Genomic DNA, 11,745 nt, shown 5'->3' on the forward strand with positions numbered 1-11,745 from the left:
CTACTTAAGCTAAAGAGCCAACAGCATTTTTATTGACAGGAGATGCATCTATAGATTATAACAGAGATTCTTTCTACATTTTCCCCTTTTAGTCCAACAAAAGGCTCTTTCTCTTATAATGATAAATTATATACAATAATACCAATTATGAAAACTATCAGTGAGACTATGTCCATATGAGTTTGACAACCCTGGAGAATGTACCCTATTTTCCATCCCATCTGGTGAGTTAAAAGTTCTGTAACTAAACAAATTTTTGTCATAAAATGCATTACCAATCTCAAAATACCAGACCTTAAAGCATTTTCTAAAATCCAAAATAATTTAACCTTAATTTTGAAACTACAACTATCGATTCTTAAAGTCTGTCAGTGACCTGAGGAGTCATCCTTACCTGAGTTCACAGGAAGTGCAGACAAGCAGCTTCCAAAACTATAGAAGTGACAGGGAAATCTGGAGACCTAGACAGTCCCTTCAAAATTCCCTGTGTCGTTGGCACATCATCTTTGGCCTTTTGGCCCACAATATCTGACAGATTTTTCTGTGAAGTAGGAAATATGAAGGGCTGCTTACCCTGACTTGGCAAAGCTCTGTAGTGAACTTCTCTGTATCTCAATTGTCCAGTTTGGACAACATGCTGTCATTATTGAGAAAAGAGCAATTTCTTGCTCTGTGGCTAGCTTGCCACATAAGAACCAAACTCCATGAGAAAGTTCTTCGATGTTCATCATCTTCTTTGAAGTTGAATGGGGAAGCTGCCAGGAACAAACCTCTCTCATTGTCAAAAAAGACTTTCATTAATGAAACATTCTTAAATGCCATTTTCTGTGGATGTCTGAGGTTTTTGATGGTCATCTTTATATCTACAGTATATCTGAATAGGCAAAATTTGTTTTTTTTCTAGCTATTTACTATCTGTTCAACATTGAAAACATCTTACTGTAAGACTAGTATCTGATATAATCATGAATTTGATTGTCTGACTATTAACTTGCATTTTTAATTATCCTAAATAGTTTGCATTTGCATCTCTTAAGAACTAGAACTTCAAGAATACCTTAAATAAGAGTCAAAACATATTATGTTGCAGCAGAATATAATCCAAAATCTGTATCAATATACAAAATCCATACCAATGTAAAAATATTTGTCTTGTTGATGTTCTTTGGTCTAAAAATAGATTCAACAATCTGCCCCCTTTTCCTATTATTTCTATACTTCCTTTTTTTTATCTACTTTTTTTCCTGTTCCTCTTAATATTAGATAGGACAGAAAGAAGAATAGGGGAGGGGGAAGAAAGAGAAAAAAATCCCTAAATCTAACCTCTTACTTTGTTTCCTCCCTTCCCAAGACCATAAAGACTTGTAACCACCCACCTTAAACAAGAACAAACATCCAGAATCCACTGAATAACCGAAAACCACTCATCCCACCTCATGGAAATGGGGGCATCACTCTCTTAAAGTATCTTCCTGCTATCTGAGGACATTGTTTATCTTTTGAGGGGTAATGGTTATTCTTAAGTACATTTACACAATGGAGTACTACTCAGCTATTAAAAACAATAACTTCATGAAATTCACAGGCAAATAGATAGAACTTGAAAATATCATCCTTTGAGTGAGGTAACCCAGTCACAAAAGAACACACATGGTATACACTCACCAATAAGTAGGTATTAGCCCAAAAGTTCGAAATACCCAAAATACAATTCACAGACCATATCAAGCTCAAGAAGAAGGAAGATAAAAGTGTAGATGCTTCAGTGTTTCTTAGAAGGGGGAACAAAATACTCACAGGAGGAAATACGGAGATAAAGTGTGGAGCAGAGACAGAAGGAAAAGCCATCCAGAGACTGTACCACCTGGGGATCCATCTCCTATATAGTCACCAAACCTGGATGTTATTATGGATGCTTGGGAAGTGCTTGCTGATGGGAGTGGCCCTTGGGCCTGAGGGGGTTAAATGCCCTTGTGCATGGGAATGCCAGGGTTGGAAGGCTGGAGTGGGTGGATATGTAGTGGTGAGGCAAGGGGAGGAGGGATGTGATAGGGGTTCAGGAGAAGAGACCAGGAAAGGGGATAACATTTGAAATGTAAATAAAAAATATCCAATAAAAGAAGAAAAAGAAAATTAATTGTAACATTTGCTGTCCAGTGTCTACATGCTGAGGAAGTGCAAACTTAAATGAAGTCCTGATTGAAACAGTTGGAGTCTGGATAATAAAAGTAGCCATTTTGAAATTGTCCTGGATGCAGATTTTCAAGGAAATAAAATTGAAACAGTCATTGGTAGAATCAAGTAGGATGCTGGAATAAATATATCTAACTTTCTCAGCATCCTTTTCAACATACTCAAGTATGAATCTTGTCAGGGCCATTTTAACTTAGTTGGTGCCTGTAAACATATAAATTTTCACCAGTAATATATCTTTCTGCAACAACATATGTGTTGAATATGATGGAATCCTTGACCTCCGCCCAACCCCCTGAAACAGACAAAATCTCTTCATCAATGCAACACGTTTCCTTGTCTCCATTCTGAAGTTATAACATTCATAATACAAACAGTCTTATTTAGTTCAGCTGTTTTTCCATAATTTCCTGTATTTCTGCAGTTGTGTTACCTGTCTCATTGACATTTAAAAGTATAAAGTTTATAAAGCATTATGTAATTCATCTCTGGAATATCTCATATCACCCTTGTGTTCTATGAGCATTTCTTTTAATGTCCTCCCAGATCTTTTTGTAATTGATTGACCTGTAGGATTATAAGATATCTTGTCTTCCACAGATTCCATGCCATAATGTTTAAATTATTGTTGTATTCTAATGAATACAAATACCTGAGCATCATCAGCTTTAATCTGCAAATATATCTTCAAGACAGGCAACAACCTTAATAAATGTACAATCTCAGAATCAATCTCAGAACTTAAGGGAGAATCCAATTGGAATTCTGAATTTGTATCAATAGTATAGTGTATGAACATGTGCACATATCTTAATTGTTAAAACTATACACCACAAAACATAATCTATTTTATGGCATTGCTCTAAGGTAGCATTTTGTTTTTGATTCAATATATAGCATCTCTATGGGTTGATATTCTAATTTATCAAGCTTTATCTGGAACTACCATTTTTACTGTTATTTTAAATTCTAGATTAGATTCATCTTAAAGTTCTTTATTCCAATTTAAAGAATCCTTTAACTTCTTTCTATGGCTTTTCAATTTAGCATTCTGCCTTTCAGTCCACTTCTTATCTAAGTCTGTTTTATTCTGATCTGTCTTTTAAAAGATACATAAAATTATAATCATTATTGAAAAATAATTATTTGTATAATGATAATGGAAACATAATCATATGGGCTCCAGATGCATTGTGGCATTACATTTTACAGTTTTAATAGCTACCTTTCTTCTTAAGGACATAACTTTCTTATTTTCAAAGGAAATATTTCTTACTATTATTTTTTATATGCAGTGTTTTCCTTCTTTTATTGTTTTCAAACTTAATTCCTTATCAGTTTGGAAATTTAGGGCTTTTCAGTTCCACTGCAGTTCTCTGGAAAAATGTTCCTTTTGTCCTAATAGGCATCTGCAGGCTCCTCAGGCCAGCTACATGTCTAACTGGATATTTTGTTAGTTCTTGGCTGGAGCTGCAGTTTTCCTTTCCATGAGAACGGAATCTCCTAACCATGAGGACCAGTTTAATGCCTGGCCTATCTGCCCCACCTCTGGAAAAATTTTGTCTGTGAGGCATGCCCGAGGTGCTATCCCCGGCTGACACAGACCTCTGCTTGCTCTCTTTTGAAAGAATTTATTTAGCATTCTGTATAGCTAGGAAACTGTGTCTCATCCTAGAAAGTGTATATTTGCATTTTTTTACTCAGGACTTCTAAGCTTTGATTATATGACCAATACTGGACACCATTTGTAACTGCAATTTTTCTACCTGTTCACAAGTTCCAGAAATAATAACTCTGAGATTAAATCATTTATGAACAATTGGGGTAAATCCCTCATCTGATTCTTCCAGAATCTCCCCCGCCCCGTCAGAACTCCCACCTGTTATTTCCTGCCTAAGCTAATAAGTTAACAGATTTTTTATCCACAGGTGATACATCCATAATTATAGGTGATACTTCTAAAATAGTGGTTTGGGTTAGGCTTTTGTCAGTGTGACTGTAGGTAAGCCTACAACGCATTTCTTGGTTGATAATTGATGTGAAAAGACCCAATACACTGTGGAAGACGCCATCCCTGGGCGAAAGGTCCTGAATTATACAAGTACCAGTAAACAAAATGAAACTTTACTTCCCTTATTGTCCCCTATTGTCTTTGAATAAACTTTTATCACAGCCACGGGGAATCAAATTAGCTACACTGTCAGTAAGCTACACTGACTCCAAAAGAATTTTGAACATAACTCAAATAGTACCTTGTAATTTTTAATTTCTGTTCATAGTTTCTTTATGGCACTATGAGCTGTGTGAAATGGGCATTGCCAAGCCCTGTGTTTTGATTCCTCAACAGTCAAGACCATCACTGGTACAGCAGAAGTCTCAGTTATAGTAATCTGAATTAAAACCACATTTGTGTTACTTTGTCTCTCCTCCTGGAGGACTCAAAGTTGCAACAAAAGGAGAAACAGTAAAAGTTAGGCAATAGAAATGTGAAAATAAACTTTTGGAAAGCAGAGTAGTTGGTACACCATTTAAAAACCTGTCAATGTGAGTACTGTGGGCTTTTGCTAGTGGGTCCTTTATTTTGTGGAAGAGAGAAAACACAACTGCTATGTTGCTGCATTTTTAAAACAGTGAAGCATCCCATGAGAAAGCATTTACTTTCTCCCTTGGATTTTAAACCAATCCCAGGGATTTATACAGTACATTCTGGTTGATGGATATGATGAACATTTTCATCCATAATCTTATAGCTAATGATGTGGTGAGTTATATATAGTAGCAATTAGAAGGATAAAATAGTCAGATAGAATTGGATGCCCTGAGTAATCTTCTGATTCAGAGTGATTTTCTTACCTAGAGACTTCAGGGAATTTGAACAATTGCAGAAATTCCCTTCTGGAGCATTGCCTGCCATTGAGTTTAATATTTGAAAAAAAAAAATAGAACTCCAGTCTTCTTTGAAGGAGAAAGGAATGAAAATTCCATAAGAGCATGGGTCTTTCATACCCTTCCCAGAGTAACAAAACATGCAGACTCCTCTGCTCAGCAAATGAATTTGATAATTACTTCTATGGGGAGGCTTGAAAAAAATATAGGGAAAACTGAGAGAAATCATTCTCTCAAAGACTATTGAGTGCCTCAATTCTGAGTGCCATATGAAGAATTTTTGAGCAATATATAGGGATAGAAAAAACTGAAGTGTCCTTCAGTTGCTGGAGTCTCAAGAAATAATTATAAAATAAAATTACAGTGACACAGGAAGCCAAACTGATGTAAGAAAACATGTATATTAAACTGTCGGTGTGTAAGAAAGATTTCCTAAGTACAACTTGCCATCAGCTAGAGTGTGGATATAAACTGGAAAGAAGCCAGTTAGCATGCTTTATGAAAGCAATGAAATCTAAGATTTTATGATACTTCATATTTAACACACAAATGAACTCTGAAATGAGTGACATGTGAGTGATTACATAATGACTATTTGTTTGTTTGTTGTGGTTTCTGTCTGTCTCTACTCATAATTTACTTTTGCTCTTAGCACAACTCTTGCTCATGGTTTGCATGAGTTTCTTCTAAATGGTGATGTTAATGAAGGTTTCACAACTGCTGTTCCTGTCTCATGAATTTTGAACTTTTTAAATCATGCCTGTCTGCCCTGCCATCGCCACCTTCCCCAATCAGTCTGCTCTGCCAATATACTGGCTGGAACATTTTGCATACTATGATGTGACAGGCTTCATAGTTCCATTTACATGGCCACCAGTTCCTCAGCACATAAAGGAAGACTTTCTCATAAGCTCAAGTATCTCTAGAGTGATGCTTGTTTATGCTTTAGAGGTTCCTTTGGGAATTTCAAAGTTTTTCAAGATATATTTCTGGTAGTTGAGATTTAAATACATATAATTCCATATTACACTTGTGATCATGAAATTCTGCAGTGTCTTTGATTGCTGTATTCTGAGATTAAGACATATTTTCATGTTATAACATGAATTATTTATGTTCTTTCCCCCACCAAACTTTAGAGACTTCTAACCCCTACCTCAAAATGATGGAGGAATAGCCAGATGGACAGACAGACAGAAAGAGATGATGTATTTATAGTGACGTAAACAGATGGCAGATAGATAATAAAGACAGTAGACAGACAGACAGACAGACAAAGATAGATGGTATGTAGATAAATGATAGATAGATTGGGTAGATAGATAGATAGATAGATAGATAGATAGATAGATAGATAGATAGATAGATAGATAGAAAGAAAGATAGATAGATGCACAAAACTAGGCATTAGGATCCCTCTTCCAAAACCAAGATATTCTCTTATTCCTTTTTAGATTTTTGTTGTTCTACATCTACAAATTGACAAATTTTTTTGCCATTTTTATCTTGTTTATCTCTATGTTCAGTTTGAAATTATTAAAATCACTGTATCAGCAATTCTCTTAATATTATGCTGTATCTAATTTGTTTTTAACGCCCATGTATTTTAAATTTCAAATATTATATACGTTCAACTCTTGAAATTCCAATTTCATCTTGTTTATATTTTCATTTCTCTCCTTTTATTCATACATTTGCTTTATAAGCATATGAAACACACTTGCAATATCTGTTTGCCTGATATAATCTAGTAATTCCATCACCATACCCACTACTGTATCTATTTCTACTGATTGTATTTAATCCAATATGTAATTCTTCTCCTGTTTGATATATCTATATTATTTATTTGCTTGTCACATCTTATAAATTTAACATTGTTCAATACTGCATTTCTTTGAACATTGCAAAGTTTTGCTCTGCATTACAGGCTCTCAGAATCAATGTGAGTCTTTCCCAGGCTTCCTTTAAAACTTTAGAAAAGCATTGTGTTGCTTACCCTGTATATAGGTCATCACTGTAGGTGTCTAGGTTTATGGATACTCTCCATATATAAAGACCTATATCTTGATGTGTTCATAGTGTGGATATTATGAATAACTTCATTAGTCTTATAAACATCTGAGATATGTGTCATACTAGTCATACCAGGAAACACTGCTAGAGAGTCCTGAAATACTTTCTTCTGCAACTTTCTTCTGTTTTGTCCTCAGCTCCACAAAACTGTCTCTATCCATTCTAATTCTTCCTTCTCCACTTAATGGGCCTTGAAGATCTGTGCCCTTCATCCCTACAGTGTTGAACATAAACTGCTTCTAAGATGTAGCAGTTGGAACGCTTGTTTATTTTTCACTCTTTTATAGAACACTCTTAGCTGGCACATGCTCAATGTCTAGAAAGTGTCAATCCTGCAGATGGGTGGGTCTGAAGGCATTTATTTCTTACCATGACACAAAGCATGGATTCTGATCATAGTCTTTTATACAAGACAATACTGTGAAATGTTTGAGATCTTACACTGATTAGTTGTAAGAAGATGACCCATTGAATGCACTAAGACCCTCTACCCTCTGGCTTAAATATCTTGTGAGAGATTGCTGGAAGAGTACTTGAAAGGAAAACTAGATGTAGAAACATGGAGAGAGAGGAGAGACATACATGGGAAAAAAACAAAACAACTTTCATGTAGACATTGGCATTTACTCATTTAAAAGGAATCATCATTTTATCCACATTCTTTCATTGGTACTTTAGGAAGGGAAAAAATGAACAGAAAAAAATGAAAACATAAAGAAGAAGGCTGACATACTGGTCATAAAGAAGAACTTTTGAAGTCAGTTTTGTTTCCTTTGTCATTGACTGTTACAAGAAATTATGTGTTAGGTTTTGAGAATTTCACTTCTTCATATGCAAACAGTTTTAGCCTGTCAAATGAATGGTTCACAAAGCAAGTTCAGAGGCTTGACTGACCATGCTTCTCTTTCTACTTTAAAATTTATGAGTTACTCTTTACACTGGATGACAGTTTTTTAACTTGTCAAGTCCAAATCACAACTCTATTTCTTTCCAAAACCACAAACATCACAGGCAGAATTAATGCATAGTGCATTGTTAAAAAATTAGAAATGGATCTAGAATACCACAATTGCCATACTGAATTTACACAGTGGCATGAAATATTATTGAAAATAATTCAATTTTGAAATATATTAAAACAGTAAGACAATGAGCATACATATTTTAAAACAGCTAAACCATCGAAAGGATTTTTGTAAAAAAATTATAATATGCTCTCAATATCAATAATTATAAAAATTAATGCAGATATACAAATTAACATTTCATGTAAAATTACTCAAAGTATATATCTGTCTACACAAATCTGTATATTATTAATTATTATCCCAGAAATTCTTAAATTTTAAGTGATTGCAGAACTTTAAAAAAAAAAATCTACTAAATCACAAACAGCCCACATACTAGTCCTACTATGGTAATGTTGGAGTATAGTTATTCAATATTCACTTCTTAATAAGATAACCATGAATGAAGTGAAGAAGAATGAAGTCAACATCTTAACAGAGATACAGTATAAAGTAACTTGGTGACAGGCTTCAGGTTAGTATAAACATAAAGAGATTGTTTAGCCAGCCACAAACTGAATTTCAAAAGAATTTCTTCAGATTCTCTTCAGACTGTTGAGTGTTGATTTTCAGGTCAGTCTATAAGCTTGCAGCTTTTATTTAAAGCATCCTCCTTGATGTATCACTTCGAATCTATACTGGAAATAAAGAATTATGGGTTCTACTTTGTCTGGTAATTACATTCAATTCAGTTCAATACAGATTTTAATTAGGCACTTACTAGTTGCTTTAATATATTGTTCTAAGAAATACTGTATTTAATGTTAATGACTGTGATTAAAAAATAAACAAGACACAACTCTTCAAGAGAAAAACATTTTCTATACATTATGGAACTTGATCTGTCCAACATCCAAGCTTTTATTCAGTCCCATTATCAATTGAATTTGATTAGTATTTGAGTCCATATACCATTTTATTTTAATAATACATGTAATTAAACTCATTAATTAGATGTCTCCTGCTGGAGATATTATGTGCATATAAACATGAAACCAAATACTAATAAAAGGACCACAGGAGAGGTCATCAGGAAACTTAAAACTAACTTCTTCCAATTTATTTATATTTATTTTATTATACTCTTGTGATAAGAGTTTCTGCAACCAAGATTGGTCTTAAACTTGTAATCCTCCTATCTCAATCTTCCTAATATGAGACTTATAAAGGAGTGGTACTACACCCAGGTTTTGTTTTACTATTTTTACAAAGAAAATAGAGAAGAAATAGCATGTGTAATCTTGGGATGATAACAGGCAGAGAAACTAGATAAGAAATTGAGTAGAAACACAAGTCTCTCCTGTGTAAAGTAGATGATGATCAAATTAAAGATTCTTCTCTAAATTGATATAAAATATCTCAAAAACAAATTTAGACGCAATGTTTACATTACTAAAAAGATGTATAAATTATTTAAACAAAACAGATACACACTATAATAGATTATTTTCTTTCTTTTACAAATCTACCATTCATCTCATCAATTAACAGATTATATTTCTTTATCAAAATATCACTACTTTATAAACTTTTAAAAGTTTATTTAGGAACTAGAGAGATGTCTTGGTGATGAATAATAGTGTCTGTTCTTCCAGAGGGTCTGGGTTCTAAAGTAAAACACTACCTCAAAGATTTTATAACAAAGCTAACAAACATTTCATTTTATAACATGAAAGCTAACAACCTTCTGTAACTCAAGTTTGAGATAATTCAATGTCCTTATAGCTCCATGTGTACTACACATGTTATGTAGAGACAAAATTAATAGAAATAAGAAGTGTGTGTGTGTGTGTGTGTATGTTTAAGAATTTCATTCCCACAGTGCATTGGGAACATTTGGCCTCTTCCCAGTAACTCTAAAGCTTCATATTCTGTTTCTAAATGTTTGATATAGCTAATGTCCACCATTGTTGCAGTGGGAGCATTATGAGATGATGAACATGCGATACTTAGTGGGGTGACCACTGTGGCATCCTCACCAAAACCTGTAGCAGTTATGTCTCTATAGTCTCAACAAACATTTCAAAATATGTCACAATGCAATATCACTTCAACTTTTTAAAAAATTCTATTAATGTCCATCTTGGGCTGAGGATGCATCTCAGTGGTAGAGTACAAGTGCAGAATGTGCAAGCTCCAGAGTTTCCTCTGTATTATTAAAATAATAATAAAAAAATTTTAAAAAATCAAATCTTAATTCACCTTTACTCTAAAGTAAAACACTAACTGAAAGATTTTATAACAAAAGAAATATTTCCATATGAAACCAAATCACATTTTTAACAGCCACAACCTACGTCTGCATTTCTAGGACTGAAATTAGTGATTAAGCCAATTGAGCCAAGGTTAGTTTTCCCTTTTTGTTTTTTTTTTTTGTTTGTTTGTTTGTTTGTTTACTTGATTTTGTTTTGTTTTGTTGTTTTTTGTTGTTGTTGTTTGTTTTTGTTTTTTCAAGGCAGGGTTTCTCTGTTCCTGGAACTCACTCTGTAGACCAGGCTGGCCTCGAACTCAGAAATCCACCTGTCTCTGCCTCCCAAGTGCTGGGAATAAAGGCGTGCACCACCAGTGCCCGACCGACCAAGGTTAGTTTTCTCAAATCCACTTTCCCATAAGCCCTTAGAAAAGTAATCACCTTAGGAGAGTAGTTGTCAGGATGGAGGGTATGGGTACAAAGTTGTTAATTTCTTCTTAATTCTCATCATCTAAGGACCACCAAATATGCAAGCTGGATTGTTTTAGCTCAAGCAGTTCTTTACTATGGAAAAAACTTGAGCTACACACTGTGATGTCCCTGATTATAACCACACCTTCACTGCTTTTAGAGCAATCAATCTGGTGCTCATTCCCTACTATGTTGGAAACCATCAACCAATAAAACAATGACTTTATTGGTGATTATTATCCTTGGCTCATCTCACAGTGCATATCAAAGGGTAATAGAAATACTTTGAGATCTGAATGAATTGGAGTGAATCTCTATTTTCTACAACTCAGTTTACTTTTTAAAAAGCGTTTCAATGTTTAGTTTATATTCATATTAAAGAAACTATTTTTTCCAAGTGCTCTGCGTGCCACTTCTTTTCTAAATGCAAATGAAACAGGGAAAAGGCTTCTTGCTGCAGAGGACAAATTTCAGTACTACTGCAACGTGAAGGGGGCAAACATGTCTTAAAATCTTGATATGTGTTTATAGATTTCAACACATCCAATACTTTTTTATTTATTCTAAAATATGACGCAAAAGAATAACAATTATTTTTCTTAGTGTTATTTTAGTATATTCTTTAGAATAGTATCAGATGAAAAGGTTTAGTAATTAAGTAATAAATATGTGACTAGGTAAAAGATATTGCAATTGTATCAGCACATTATATCTTGCAAGTATATAATGCATCCTATTTTAGATTATATTTCAGTGGAAGATAATGCAATATGATTTAGAAAGTATTTTACAGACTCTGTATCAGGATTCTTTTAAATTAAGTATTAATTTTTTGATACTTTATTTACATTTCAAATGTTA

Source organism: Arvicanthis niloticus, chromosome 4, assembly GCF_011762505.2.
Source record: "Arvicanthis niloticus isolate mArvNil1 chromosome 4, mArvNil1.pat.X, whole genome shotgun sequence".
Taxonomy (NCBI): domain Eukaryota; kingdom Metazoa; phylum Chordata; class Mammalia; order Rodentia; family Muridae; genus Arvicanthis; species Arvicanthis niloticus.